The sequence below is a fragment of the Lynx rufus genome, unplaced genomic scaffold (genome assembly GCF_022079265.1).
Source record: "Lynx rufus isolate CCGP_SWC_20201006 ecotype Redwood Valley unplaced genomic scaffold, mLynRuf1.p SCAF_8, whole genome shotgun sequence".
Taxonomy (NCBI): domain Eukaryota; kingdom Metazoa; phylum Chordata; class Mammalia; order Carnivora; family Felidae; genus Lynx; species Lynx rufus.
Window position 1 is genome coordinate 36,421,743 of NW_025814896.1, and position 15,720 is coordinate 36,437,462.

At 42.4% G+C, this 15,720-nt stretch overlaps 1 protein-coding gene across 1 annotated transcript in view; it reads left to right on the top strand.

Annotated features, from left to right (window-relative positions):
• Window positions 1-15,720, top strand: part of SLX4IP (SLX4 interacting protein) — a 177,975-nt gene that overhangs the window by 80,165 nt on the left and 82,090 nt on the right. The window lies entirely within an intron of this gene.

A 15,720-nucleotide genomic window follows, 5' to 3' on the forward strand; every position in this document is an offset into this window, starting at 1 on the left:
CAAAGGAGGAGACTGGGGTTAGGATTCTTGGAGTGAATACGGGGCTGAAGTGGAGCTGGATCTTCCTGGCTGTGCCATCATCTCTCTTACATCAAGAAGAGACAGCTTCATTTTGGGGGCTGATCAAGCCCTTGCCCAGTAAATGGAACTCATTAGAGCTTCCATTAACCACAGTCATGGAAACAGGAAGAAGCCACTATGGCGCGTGATAGAGATCACCACAGTAGACTGAGTGGCAGCTGGAGGTTAGGGAGAGTGGGCTCAACACTGCATAGGCTGAATAGGAGTTTGATCGAATGTGTTGTGACATGCAAGCATTGGAGGTAATTATTAGTACGATAAAACTGGAAAACGTCTGTTTCAATCTTCTGCTATCAATAGAAAATATAGGTTGTGTTGCAGTTAATATCAAGGGATTATTAGTTCTCCCTTAGTGTTGCCTTTTTCTTGGGGTCATAGATCTTTTTGTAAAGGCTTAATAACCCTCTCACCCCCAGCTCAGTGATACAGATCACTGTTTTTCAAACCTCTTCCCTTTGTCCCTGCACAGAGTAAAGGTGTCCTGTTGATAGGAGCCTGTCTCCTTCCCTCCCTGTTCCCTCCTCCATCCAGGCTGCTCAACAGGGAACAAGAAAGGAGGTATGAAGGAGGGAGAGAAATAACATGGCCCCTGGCCTCCTGGGCCTACAGGTACCAGTGACAGCATATAAAATGAAAACCTGGATTTTGCTGACCCATTTTTTCTCTCCCACTTGCCTCACCCCCATTAAAATGTCCTTTGCCCACCCAGGTCTCTGTGTTCCAGGGGAAATGGGGTTGTCTCACATGTGCTCATGTGTCCACCTGGGTGGCTCCTACTGGTCTTCTTCCCCACAGAGCACCTTTCTTGTTCTTCTTCCCAGCCACTGAAGCACTTAATCCTTAATCCATCCATGCTACGGCAGCCCACCTGCGAAAATGATGAAGGGTTCATCTCTCTTGCCCTCTGGCGTACTCCACTGGTTGGGAAGGGGTCCCACCATAGGGCTGCTTAGGGCTTTTATGAATACAGAGTTTGGTAGGATGGCAGGTCATGGTCATGAGGCTGGGTGCACAGCTCCCTTTCCTTCTGCCTTAAGCTTTCACTTTTTTCCTTGCTGTTTAGCTTCTAAACGGCCTTCCCTGCTTTGTCTAGATGTATCTGTGTGTGCCGAAACCCCAGGTGCAAGTAGATGTCTAATCTTTTCTCTGCTTCAGACCTCTTGGTACTGGGTGGATCAGTGGGTACAAGCATATGGGGAAGGTGGCTGTCACTGCCTCCCTGGCCAGATGGGTCTCAAGTTCAGATTCACCTGGAAGGGACACTCTGCCACAGATATTGTAATGGTCACTGAGACATGGAAATTGTTGATAGCTTTCTCCTCCTGGTAGAGGTTTGTATTAAATTTGTTTCTTAGTGCTTGTTGCACTAAGCTTGATTCAATTTATTCAAGTCATATTTTACTGATTTTTAGGATAATTATTAGATTAGCTAAACTTATCTCCCCCTCTGTATGGGGACATTATGAAATGCTTTTGTATTTATTTCTCCATATCTATTGAGGTACAATCATATATAGAGAGATTAATTATAGGATAAATAAGGTAATATTCTCTTCACCCTTTTAAATGTCATGTTAAACTCTAATAACTGTTTCTAAAATATGACTGTAAGCACCAGGGAAGATGGGGACCATGGCTGCTTATTCCCATCATCCCCCCCACCCCCCAACCCAGGCACCCGATGCCGCCTTACTGAGTGAATGGAGAATTTGTTGCACGAGGTGATATGTTGGAGCTGTCTGCTGGAGGATGTATTATGTAAGAAGCTCATGTTAAGCTTTAAAATTATGAGCAGATTAAGAAGTCTTGGTAAGAATTATCTCTCATAAAAACTCACATTATCAGCTACAACTGAATTCTTTTTTGAATCTATTAAACTCATTTTTTTTTAAAGGATATGAAGAGTAGGTGAAGTAGTTTTTACAAAATGAATCAGGGGGAGGAGGCAGTGAAGTTTGGTGGTTTGTTTTTGTTCCTGCCTGGCACGAGCCTGGGAGGGTTGGGCTGGCAGGGGGACCCAAAGACGCTTGGATTGGGAGATGTGGAGGAAGCAGAAAGGTCCAGCGGTGGTGGCCAGCCTGGGCTTGCCCCAGGGCTGTGTGAAGGAAGAAAGCTGCAGGCCTCACGGGGTTAGTAAAGTGGACTAGCCATGTCCATTTGGCATTTACTACATATTACGGAGATGGTTCACAGAATTCCAGGGCAGGGCTTGTGCGACATTTCTCATGTCTGCTCCTCTTTGGGCATCAATGTGGTTCTTCTCAGGCTCTGATGCAACCCTCGCGTTTTTCAGGTTAACAGGTTACAGGTATGGCTATGGGGGAGATGCTCTGGACCACCTGCCTTGCCCTACTTCCACATTGCTGAGAAACATGATTGGTCCATCAGCAATGGTCAGGCCTGGGGATGAAGTCAGAAGTGCACAGGGCTCCCAGGGGCCCGTTCAGTGATGATGAGAGGATAGTCATGGGGAAGACATTTAATTGGAAATCCGGTTTACTGTGGACATAAAAATGTCTTTGATGTTTAAAATAATTAATATTTTTGTGAGTTGCTTTCAAGTTTTTATTTGACCTGAGGGGGGTGTGGGATGGTAGTGGAGCCACAGACATATTAGGCAAGATGCGTATGTTCAGAAGACCACAGAGCAGTGTCGAGAAGAACTGGGGATGTTCTTGCCATTCCCTCATGCTGTAGGGCTCTTCTCTGTCTACCTGGTAGGAGTGTAGTCATCATGCTAGATGTCTGTTCAGGTGATACAATTATAATTGAGAAAGAACATTATTTCTATTGCTGTTTAGCAAAGCATGAAATGACAGTTTCCAAGCAGGCATATGGTGATTGTTGGGTTAGGATTTATCAACTGCCTTAATCCTTTTTGGGATGAGCGAACATTCATTAGCAATATAGTTAATACTATTTCCTCAAAGGATACAATTTCAGCATAGCGGATAACGTTAGAAAATGGTGAGCAGGCCAACAAATGCCGACTATCCCAAACAGATCTTCAAGACTGCCATTCAGGTGTTGTTGCCCTCAAAATATTTTTGATCTTCTGAGATAGTTTCACTAGGCATCTCTATTAGTTTCCTAAGCTGCCGTAACACATTACTGCAAACTAGGTGACTTAAAACAAAAGAAGTTTATTCTCACAGTTCAGGAAGTCAGACATCTGAGCTAGAGTCTGAAGTTGGCAGGTATTCCTTGCCTCTCCCAGCTTCCGGTGGAGGCAGCTTCCTTGTTTTCTGACTGCATCTCTTGCTTTGTCTTTACATCACCTTCTCATCTGTGTGTTTGTCTTCTCTGTGTGTGTTTTATAAGGACACTTATGATTAGATTATTAACCATCCGGATAATCCAGGATGATCTCTTCATCTCAAGATCCTAATAACACCTGCAAAGACCCTTTTTCTAAATAGGGTAGCAGTTAGGACCTGCGCAGCGGGGGGCTACCATTCAACCCAGTATAGCCTCTAAAGCAAGGTGTCCTTTGAGAGATGTCATCTCTGCTGATAATATTGTTCTCTGGTGAGAGTAATTATGAGTAAGTGTTTTGCTGGTTCATTCATTCACTTAACAGATAAACATACCATGAACCAGACCCACTGCTAGGTGCTGGCTTTATAAAAGCCTACACAGACAAAATCCTGGCCTTCCAGAGCCCACAGTATTAACCAGAAAGGCCAGCTTTCTCAAGATGATGCTAATCTATTATTTGAATACATTTTTGAATAACTACAGAAATAGAGTTAGAAATACAAAGGGAAATGCTGGCAAGTATAGTAGACACAAGTAGAAAGTACCGAGAGGTCTAGTCAAAGGAACTCTGCATTATTTTACCAACCAGAGGGATTTTGAGCAGACTTAGTATGTGTGGTGGTTTGATGATACAAACATGAACTCTTTGGTAAAGGTAGCTGTTGAACTCTACACACCATCATCTGTTTATTTAATATGAGACCTGTTACTCTTTGTTTTTTTAAGTTTCTTTATTTATTTTGAGAGAGAAAGTGTGAGTCAGGGAGGGGCAGAGAGAGAGGGGGAGAGAGAGAGAATCCTAAGCAGGCTTCTCACTGTCAGCACGGAGCCTGATGCAGGACCTGAACCCATGAACCACAATATCATGACCAGAGCTGACGTCTGATGCTTAACCTACTGAGCCATCCAGGCACCTCCCCAATTCTTTTTAAAATTTATTTATTTATTTTGAGAGAGAGAGGGCATGCAAGTCAGGGAGGAGCAGAAAGAGAGGAGGGAGAGAGAGAGAATCAAGCCCTGTTACTTCTTGCCCTAAAAATCTGTTCTGTCCCTAAGGAAGATGTTTTCAACAAGGTAAATGGAAAGTACCCTTCAGCTTTTGGACATTTCCAAAATGTTGTTGCTTTCCATTGTTTTAGGATACTTGCTCGCATGCGAAACATTTCTTTAGGGTGTTCTTGAAGGCTCTCTTGGACTCGGTTAATAAGGAAGAATAACTTACAAATCCAAAATTATCACCTCTATTAGAGATTCTAATCTAAACTTTCTTTATAGTGTGGTGTGTTTTAGACAAATTGGTACCACAAATAAAGGACCTGAGTTTGTCAATGAATTGTTTTCTGGGGTGGGAGGGGGGACATTGACACACATTTAAGGTTATCCATTAATATAATTATGCCTTTTCTTTCGCATTTCATTTTGCATTTTCATTTGGGGGTAGAAAAGGGTGGAGGGACAGCTGATGCCTCTGTAATTGCACATAACAGCCAGCCTACCTTATCTGTGCACTCCTGTGTGGGTTACAAATGTCATCCTCCTTCTTACATGTTCCAATTAAAATAACAACAACAACAACGTTGACAGGCCTGGTGGTTCTACCATCCCCAAATAATTGAACATTATGAGTGTTGTGCAACCATTTATCAGATAAAAGTAGAATTGATTTTATTTTTAACTTTTTAAAAAATGTTTTATTTATTTATTTTGATAGAGTGAGAGCAGAGGAGGGGCAGAGAGAGTGGGAGACAGAGTCCAAAGCAGGCTCTGCACTGACAGTGCAGACACAGGGCTTGAACTCATGAACCGTGAGATCATGACCTGAGCCGACATCAAGAATCAGATGCTTAAACAACTGAGCCACCCAGACACCCCTATTTTTGAAGCTAATTAAAAAGTAGTTTAAGTTCTCAGAAGATAATTCAAAATGTGTTATTAAAAATTTTTTTGACTGTTCTCACAGTTTTTCTGAAGTTTAAAATTATATCAAAACAAAAGAGCATCTAAGCAATTTTTAAAAGCTTTGTGCCTATTACAAGAACTGGACCCTTCATGGGAACATGGAATTAATTTGACAAACATTTTTATAATGTAATTAATTTTCATTGTGTGATTAAATTGTTCAAGTGGGATTTGTACCTTACATAGTCACCCGTCCTCTTGCCCCTCATTTTTCCTCTTCTCTTCTCTTCCCCTCCCCTCCCCTCCCCTCCCCTCCCCTCCCCTCCCCTCCCCTCCCCTCCCCTCCCCTCTCCTCTCCTCTCCTCTCCTCTCCTCTCCTCTCCTCTCCTCTCCTCTCCTCTCCTCTTGTCTTCACATTCCTAGGAATGTGTGTTATTGTATGAGACGTAGGTCTTGGGAGTGAGCCTTAGACCTTTCTCCTTATGTATCTGGACAAGGGAGGAAGGCCTAGACTTGTCAGCCCCCATCTGAAGACCCAGAAGACAACATCCTTGGGTCCATATGAAGACATGTTTGACTGGTCATGTTTGATGTTTTTGCAGTTTGAGGTTTTCATTCTAAACGTGGATGCAAACATCTCAGATACCCTCAAACTATGCGACCAAATGCAGCCCAACTCAAAGTTAGGAGGCTGTCAGAGACCCCTGGAACTTTCCTTTTTGTACATGACCTATAGACACGGTGGTATTTATATTTCATTTTGATCTGTGCAAGGAGAGTGGACATCATTGTCCATCAGTGATTTGTTCAGATGGTTTTCTGAGTCTACTTGCTTTATAATTATAGGTTTAGGGTGGTGTCTAACAAAAAGTGGATTCAGATTTGTCCACTGCTTTCATTTTGTTATAAATCCAGTTTTGGGGGGGGTATGTGGATGTAATTTCCCTCTCATGGTGATAGGTGTGGTTTTTATAATTCGATCATATATTTTGTTCTTCAGCCTTGTGGTAGGAGAAGATAAAATAAATGGCTCGTTGTTGAAAAGTCATTCTTATCACTCACGTTCTTATTTTTTTAATACTGGTTTTGTTAGAATTTTATATCACTAAGAAAGAAGGAACACCAAAATCACCAAAAATTCAAAGACCCTGTTCAAGCATTCAAGGATCCTGTTCCATAATTGCTATCATGTGAAATATTCTTTTCAATTCTAGTCCACCTGGATAAAAGCTAACTTAAGCCAACGTCAGCATTATGCTTGATGCCAGGAGAATTTCATGAGTATGGGAAGCCTTTCCATTCTCTGCCCTCAGAAGAGACTCATTTGGCAGTTGTTTCATTTCTTCACTGATGGAGAAGTCCAAGACCATATGCAGCTTACCACTGATCTCCACTGATGGAGAAGTCTAAGACCATATGCAGCTCACAGAGCTTCCACCTATGGGACAGGAGTTGGGAGTCAACCAGTGGAGTTGGCACTATGAAGATTCTGGTTCTGTACTGTAGCTTAGGCTACCGAGCCAGTACTTGGCCGTAGAGCTTGGTGCTTAGCAGAAGTTGTGGGACTCCATATTGGGACCCACTTATAAACAGGCTGACACTCTATTTAATATTGAAGGGAATTTACTTTGTAGTAAAGACCAAAAAAATGCTAAAAAAAAAAACACCAAAAACTTTGTAGGGGGATGAACCAAAGACTGTTTTGTGAAATAAAAATAGCATAAAAAAGCTTTCTTATGTTATTTGCTCCAGAGTTAGGCAAAGCAATCTCGGAGATACGGATTTGGGGTTTTGAAGCACAGTACTGTACTGGTTGGTACTGTCATTTATTGGGGAGTATTTATTGTCTTTATGTTTCTGGTATGAGTTTGTGTGTTTGGAGGATTCAGTGAATCTTCAAGCCTTTTCCTTTGTGACGTCTGTTTGCATATTTGGAAATATCAGTGAACGTGGTACCATTGGCGTTTTGTGGCTTTGCACTTTTGATTCCCTTCTGAAGCTGCTGCCATGACGTTAACCTCTGATGAAGTCAAGAGCATTAGAGTGTAGAAGAAAATGATTACTAGTGGTTAATAACGTCCCACAGTTTTAGGAGTTCGGGAAGAGTGCCCATTTCCACGATGCAGTTGGAGAGCTCATGTGGGGAGAATCTCCCTGACCACATGTAAATTGAGAAATAGATTTCAAAATCAGTTTTGATTAAAATGGGAATTTGAGCCTGCCTCTGAGAAGCAACCATCTTTCCATAAATTATTTATGGCATGAGCATAAGGGTTTGCTATAGAGGCTGTAGGCCTTTTTCCATTATGCTTCAAAAACTGGTTTGATTATAAAGAGAAAATAATGAATTCTGGTGTTGAAACAAATTTTTTAAAGGAAGGTTGTAGTCCCTAAAGTGATTTTAAGGTGGAAAATAAGAAATGATTACTAATACTTTTCAATAGAACCAGTGTTGCAGCTGGATTGTATGTAAAAAAGATGACAGAACCCTGATGCGAACACAGTTTATCATATTAGATACATATTGAGAGGTTTCTTACAGTGAGTACATCAGTGGCTTAAGGAGCATGTATTTGTAGAGTCCTTTGCTTATTAATAGATACTGAGATTTATTCCTGGTTAATTAGCTTATAGTATATCTTCCTGCTTAGACTGTACATGGAGAGTCCCTTGAGCAATGTGACATGAGGGTGGAGGGTCCTAGTAGACAGATATTGGTCAGTAGTCCAATATCTTGTGTTGACCCATTTTCTGGGATCAGACCTCCCCTCACACCTCAGCTGCTATATCTTGCTCCCACCTGCTCTGCTTTTTCAGTGAAGTTCAGATTCATTTGGGAAATGGGGAGTTTAGATTGACAGATACAGAAACCATTTCATTAATGCTTGAAAAGATGGCATATTCTCTGCTTTTATTGTACACGGTTTGATACATATCTTGCAGGTCACCATTATATATTATATGCCCTCTGTGATGTTATTTTTGCCTCCCTGATCTGACATGGGCTGAAAGAAATGGATTCAGTCTACTATGACTCCTCTGTTGCTTTTGCTCTTTTCAAACATTTTATTTATTCAATAAATATTTATCACTTGCTTCCTATGTACTAGAATGGTTCTCAGCTGAATAAGACTGAGAAGTTCAACGGTCTTATGGAGGTGACATTTCAGTTGGGGGGAGACATACCTGCACAAGGAAAGACACAAGATAATTTCAGATACTGAGATGTATAATGAAGAAAATAAAACCTGGTAATTTGGCAAGTGACTAGAAGTGGCTCCAGTGTAAATAGGATGGGCAGAGAGCCTCTCTGGGGAGGCACATTCGAGTTAAATAACCAAGTAAAAAAGGAAGGTGCCTCCCCAGGGATCTGGTAGGAGCGATTTCTAGTTGGGTTGCAGGGTGGGGACCACAGGAAGAGGCTTTGGAATGGAAACACATGTCACATTTTAGAGGAACAGGTTTTACAGCTTTTCCACCAGCATTTGTCTGCTGTCTCTTACTTGGATTCCCAGGATAGTTTTAATTTCTTGATAGCTTTTATCCTCTATCATTATAAATGCCCTCCTTTGGTCCCATTTAATTCTCATTGCTGCCAGTTAACAGTTTCTGACATTGCTTTCTTGACATTGTTTGGGTTGTATTTGCTGGCAGGGCTTTGCCTTTAAGTTACTCCTGGTCTTCTCCGAGTTGTCCAGATATTTCTCTGGTTGACTGCAGTGGTCTCCAAAGTTATGTGTGTTTGTGCCACTGTGAGGGGGCAGTTCAGTAATCCACTGTGCTGTGGAAGAAATATTAAAACATTTATCTGTATTTAGTTTGATTGACGTCAGTGCCCTCACCATGTGGGTGCACCTGAAGGTCCTCTGGGAAGGTGACAGGAGGGAGGGAAGGGGTCCCCTTGTGGAGGGTGTGACTATGGTATCTTCAGCCTGCTGGCCTACTCTCATGGCTGGGATGCCGGGTGATTATGTCATAAAATACATCCTGTCTCCAGTCCCCAGCTCATGCCACCCTCCTCCCCCCCGTTGGTGGCATATTGTGAAAATAACTAATGTTTTGAATTAGGGATTCACATCCTTTTAGTACCCCCGCCAAGGTGGGTGGCTATACCCAGGCTGAAATTTGTACTCAGAGATTTTAATCCATAATCAGTAGAAATTGATAAAAAAGAATGGATTTTTGTAAGCCACAAGCAATATTTTTTTGTCAAGAGGGAGAAACTTTAATATTTCAAAACTTCAAGAAAGATGGTATGTCAAAATGCCTGCTTTTGATGAGGTGTTTTGGCTCAGTTTGCTCCTTTGGCTACGGTTTGCCAGGTAGACCTTCCTCTAGCCCTTTTCTGGGAGCAAGAATCTTTGTGCTGACCACAGAGTGCATCTCAACTGAGGGGTGATGATGGGGAGGGTGTGGAGGGCTTCTGCTCCCTGCCAGAACCCTGAGCCTAGGAGGGTTGGGTGAACAGGGCCCGAAGCTGACATCAGGATAGGATTTGTAAGACTCTAGGCACCTTCAGGGCCATGCTGGCACCCAGGAAGGATAGCTAGCCCAGAGTTGAGAGGCAGAGTACACCCTGTGCCTCCTTCCTTCCTGCAGTGCACTCATGAATACCTTCTATGGACCAGGCACTGCTAAGTATCGGAGCTTTAATAACTAGCAAAAATAGATGCAGATCTCTTCATCTCTTGGAAGAATCTGGTAGTCAGACCAATCACACACAAGCAGGAAAAACTGCAGTCTTGAAGCATTGTTTCCGAGAGAGGCACATGATGCTGTTGTCAAGGTTAAGGGTGGGACGCCTGGTCTGGAGCCCTCAGGAGGTTTCTAGAGGGAAGAGGCATTGAGCCAAGGCTGAAGGAAGCCCAAGTGGGAGCCCAGGGGGAGGTAGGTGCCCTCAGGGTGGGGCAGGGCCTTCCAGCAGAGCCAAGGTCCTGTCTCTTCTCTGCTCTGTGTTCAGCTCCTGGCACAGGGCTGGTGTCTGGTGTATGTTCAATAAATAAAAATTAAATGATTGAAGCTCAGTAGTGAGTGCAGGGACAGTAGACTGACATGAGGCTGGAGAAGCTGGCAGGAGCCTGACCTCACAGAAACTTGTAGCTAAAGAGACCATATATATGGGTTATTGTGGAAATCAGGACATAGGAGGGGTGCTATTAATAATTATGTTTGGACACTAGGGCATAACATGAGACTGACTCAAGGCAAACTAGGATGTATGTATGGTCAGCCTCTTCTAGGCCGCCATAAGGAATTTAGTCTTTTTTCCCCTGAGAGCTGAAGACCTTTCAAAAGGTTTTCAGCTTGAGTGGAGGGGTGGAGGTGGGACAAGACTTGATCATTCTGGCAACAGGCTGGTGACAGATTGAAGATGAGCTGACTTAGGGAATCATGGGAGACTGGTGCAGTTAAGGGCCAGGCAGGAGGAGGTGGTGGCTTGGACTGGAGGCCAGGATGGTGGAGGGGTGGGGATAGAACACAGTATGTGTGTTGGATGTGGCTGCTGAGGAAAGGGAGGTGATGGGGTCTCAGAAATGGACAGATGTTGGGTGCTGCTAGCTGAGCCAGAACAGGGAAAAGAAGCAGGTGTGGGGAGAATGTGTAGTTTTAGATAGATTGAGAAGTCACGAACTTAGGAGCCTTCATTCTTTGGTTTATGAATTCCTGAAGTAGGAGATAATAACGCAGCTCAACCAGTGTTGCATGAGCTCATGTCCCACCCCTCTTAAAACTACCCCCAGCCCATCTCACCTATTCACTACCTGCTTATGCCCCCAAATTTTATTAATCAAAAACAAATCCTTTCCTTTGTTAGAGGTAGACGTATTTAAAAAGCAAACACTGAGTAAGCCTGCAAAGTGGTTTATAAGGGAGAGGAGGTTGGAGAATGCTTTGTTTAGAAAAGCCTGAAGACCCTAAGCTGGACAAGTGCTGTTTAGAAGATGAACTTGGAAACACTGGAGAGGTAGGGAGAAAAGGTTAGCAGAATTGAGACTCCACCCAAGGGGTCTGAAAAGCTAGGGTACTTACTAGAAGTGAATGTGCATCTGACTTTAGAATGGCTCTTAGGGTATCTATAATTTGCAGCCTTCTAAGGTACTACTTACATAATCTCTATTTGGAGATCTTTTAAGGACCCTCTGGTTTGGGGATGGGAAGAGTTTCGTGGCTGGTATGACCAGGGAGAGGGGATAACTTTAAAATATGTTGATTGGGTTGCAGTGAGCAGCATTTCTACATCATTAATTGGAAATATTGGAATGATTTGGTCTTGCAGCCACCTGTTCATTCATTCCAGAAAAAGGAAAGGCAAAGGGGCTGGTGTTTGCATGCATGGTACTTAGAAGCCAGCAGTTCCCGGGCTGTTTCCTGAGATCTGACTCTCTAGGCAGGGATTCCCTGGACTGCAGGTAACTGCCACAGCTTTGCGTAATGCTGGGCGGGCCGCCATTGCCCTCTTCTGGTAAGGGGCTCCTGCTACAAATGTACTGAGTTTACAGAGAAAGAGAATTCAAGCTCGTTTTTCACTTTTGGTCGGCTGTGCTTTGCCAGCTGGCATGAACCCCTAAAATGAAATGAGTGTTTGATTTGAAATGTTGTAATATATACTCAGACCATGGAACCATGTGAGGGTCTAACCTTATTTACAGTTTTGGCTTGTGGGCACTACCTTAGATACCCATATCATTTTCCACAGTTGGGCCACTTTCTATTTGGCAAAAAAGATTTCTTTCAGCCTCTTCTCTGCCTATGAAACCCTGTCTGACTGCTTCATTAGTTAACGCATGTGTGAATTTGCATCACCGATAATGGCAGCAAATGCAAGGAACATGGTTTTAATAAAATTTTAGTATCTAATATCTCTGAAGCATTAGGACACAGAACATTATAGGCCTGGGGTAAACAATTCATATTCAGTAGGGGCTTTTTGGCATTTCTTGGTGACATATTTACAAAATGTATAATTTAGAGATGAGTTTATATTACATGGTAAAACTAAAGAATATATAAAAACAACTCCATTGGGAAGGGGCAATGAGAATATGGGATTACTGTGACGGTTTATGCCATGACCAGAGGACAGTTCTTGTTGTCCAACTGGTGCTTTATTCTTTTTGGATCTATCTTTGAGTGATAACCTCTCTTTCCCTCCCCAGTAGAAGGTAAGTGCTCAGGTGAACTAAGCTGGATTTGCTGTTGAGAGGAACCCTGTTCTTTAATTGTGAATACCTAGAATGGAAATCATATTTTGTGAGGCGTTTAAGCATGTCCTTAGTATAACCCCTTTTAAAATTTAGGTTTTTCAGGGGTGCCTGGGTGGCTCAGTCTGTTAGACTCTTGATTTTCACTCAGGTCATGATCTTGCAGTACCGTGAGTTTGAGCCCTGCCCTGTGAGTGCAGAGCCTGCTTGAGATTCTTCCTCTCTCTCTGCCCTTGCCCCACTCGTGCTGTCTCTCAAAATAAACAAATAAACTTTATAAAAATAAAATTTAGATTTTTCAGTAACCCATTAAGTAGCTATTTGGCATTTAAAATCCGAAGACTATCACAAATAAAAGCTACCTACCATATTTGCTTGGTAGCATATTAAGATCTAAACACATGTTAATATCTACCATATTAAGATCTAAACACATAATGTTGATCTTTTTAAGCTGGATCAATTTGATACCTCCAGTGCTGTTGAGCAATGTAATTTTTCTAAGAATTCAGTAGTCACAGGACAAACATCTAATAGTCACGATCTCATTATGATTTTCACCATGTGTGAAGAAAGTCCTTAAGCACTACCTCCATATCCCCCTATGCAAAGACCCCTATGCAAATTGCCCAAAATAAAAATGGTTACATAGCAGTCTCTCAAGAGAACGGGCAGTACTCTTTTGGATTTATAGTCCATTTCTAAAATATCTCTTCAAAATTCCCGCATTCCTTCCTTCCTTCCCTCCTTCCTTCCTTCCTTCCTTCCTTCCTTCCTTCCTTCCTTCCTTTCTTTTTCTTTCTTCCTCTCATTCATTCATTCATTCATTGGTTTAGGCCTGGTTAAAAGTTAATAGTGATGGAAGCATGCTTCATAGAGTGGGGGGGGTGGGTAGACTGTCAGTTGGTCAGGTGATGAATCATGGAACAGAAGTGTTTTACCGAATTAAACCTTTAACCCTATATATTAAAAAAAAAAAACCTTCTTGACAAAGTCTGGCAAGGTCAAGATGAAGAGGACCCTCTTTCAGACAGTTGGAAAGATGGGCAGCAGCCTCAGCTCTCTCTTCTGGCTGGGCATTTTGTAGTCCTTCTTTGACTCTGGACCATTAGCCCCTCTCTCTCCCCCTCCTCCTGGTTGGCCTCAGATCCCTATAAATTCTGCAATGCCTGAAAAGTCAACTGGCTTCATATAGTAATTTCTAGAGCAGGGTTTCTCTGCTTGGGCACTAATGACACTATGGGCCAGATGATTCTTTGTCGTGGGCTCTCCTGTGCATTATAGAATGTTGAGTAGCTTTTCTGTATTCTACCCCACTGGATGCCAATTGTGACAGCTCTAAATGTCTCCAGGCATTGCACATTGGGGGTGGACAGGTGGTGGAAGGTGGTAGTGATTTTGTCTCAGAGCCACAGCTGTAGATTATGAGTGATATATTCCTTCTACTTTAGCCTTATTACTTGGAGGTACACTGCACTGTCACACTTAACCAGTAGGTACTGATGTAGGGCACATGGTGTATTTTAGCCTGAAGGTTCCTTAATTTGAAGAATTCAAGGTGGGACATAGGTTTCCTGTCAAGGGTTAATGCCCAAGGCAGAGTTAACCAGGGTATACATACCAAAAATAATTTGACTTAGTTTCTTTTTTCTCACTGAGAAAAATATTTATTTTTATTAAATAAAATAATTTTTTATTAAAAAATATTTTTATTAGGAGCAGGCATCATAAAACTGTTTCATAAGAGTAACTCTGAACTTTATATTTGTCATATTAAGGCAGAGATAATAAGGGAAGACTAGAAGCAGGCAAATGATGTGTAGAGATGAGGAAACACAGAATCTGATTTGCAAAAAAGGAAAATGAATTTGAGGAGAATTGAAAAGAGTTTGAAGGAAGGAAGGTGTTAGATGATTTTGAGTGTTTAAGAATAGTTACATGCTGTTCATCTCATTGAAGTGTTATTTTAAAATTAATAATATTTTCAGGGGATTAGCAGATTTACCAGTTTTCATAGATGTTCATTTGCTATAATTTGTAAATATTCAGAGAATTCTTGGAGAAAGAGAATGAGAGAGATCAAGAATTAGAATATGTGGTTTGCTGGTATAAGGAGGATTATTATATTTTTGTTTGTGGGGAAAAAGACCATTGAAATATCACCACCAACAGTAAGTGGAATCAAGCAAATGCCAGGATCTGCCTCCCTCTCTCTAATTTGTAAGTGTGTGTAATCTCCAAATTTAAATACTTGAAGGTGATCTGCAGTGGTTCTCAACCCAGCTAGCATATGACAATCAAACAGAGAGCTTTTAAAATGTACTGGTGTCCATCCAGGCCCCATCTTGAGAAGATCTGATTTAATTGGTCTGGGAGAGAATTTGGACATAATTTTTAAAAATTCCCCAAGTGATTGTTAAGTGCCACCAGGGGTGCAAACCCCTATTTCTAGGCCTGTGATTCTCAAAGTGTGGTCTCCAGATCAGCAGCAGCAGCATCTGCCTCACCCATGAGTCTGTTAGACATGCAAATTCTTGGCCCCACCTCAAGCCTATGAAATGAGACTCTGGGAGTGAGCCTTTTTTTTTTTTTTTTTTAATTTTTTTTTTTCAACGTTTATTTATTTTTGGGACAGAGAGAGACAGAGCATGAACGGGGGAGGGGCAAAGAGAGAGGGAGACACAGAATCGGAAGCAGGCTCCAGGCTCTGGGCCATCATCAGCCCAGAGCCCGACGCGGGGCTCGAACTCACGGACCGCGAGATCGTGACCTGGCTGAAGTCGGACGCTTAACCGACTGCGCCACCCAGGCGCCCCAAGGGAGTGAGCCTTTTTAATCTGCATTTGTGACATGCCCTCCTGGTGAATCTGATGTGCCCTCAGGTTTAAGAAACAGTATTTCAAGCATTGGGTAGTGGTGCTTGGAAGACACTGAATCCTGAGAATCAGGGGTATATATATTATAGTGATGTTGGAAATACTACTGTAGAGTCAATGATACTGTCGTTAGAGTTCAGTTGCCTCAGGAGACTCTTCACTCATCCAAGGAGGAATGCCTGGGAGCTGTAACTTTCCACTGAGAGCCTTCACAAGGCTTAATTACTAATGTGTAGGTCGCAGCTGATACCACGTTGTGCCTCCCACTTGTTCCCGTGAAGCTTTCAAGCTCACTGTCAATATTCTTAATTAATGATCTTCAGCTTCTGAAGCCATTTCATCAGTGCATCGCCTGTCCTAGCACGTTTCCCCTCAGAGCAGTCCTTGAAGAGGGTGTTATTCCC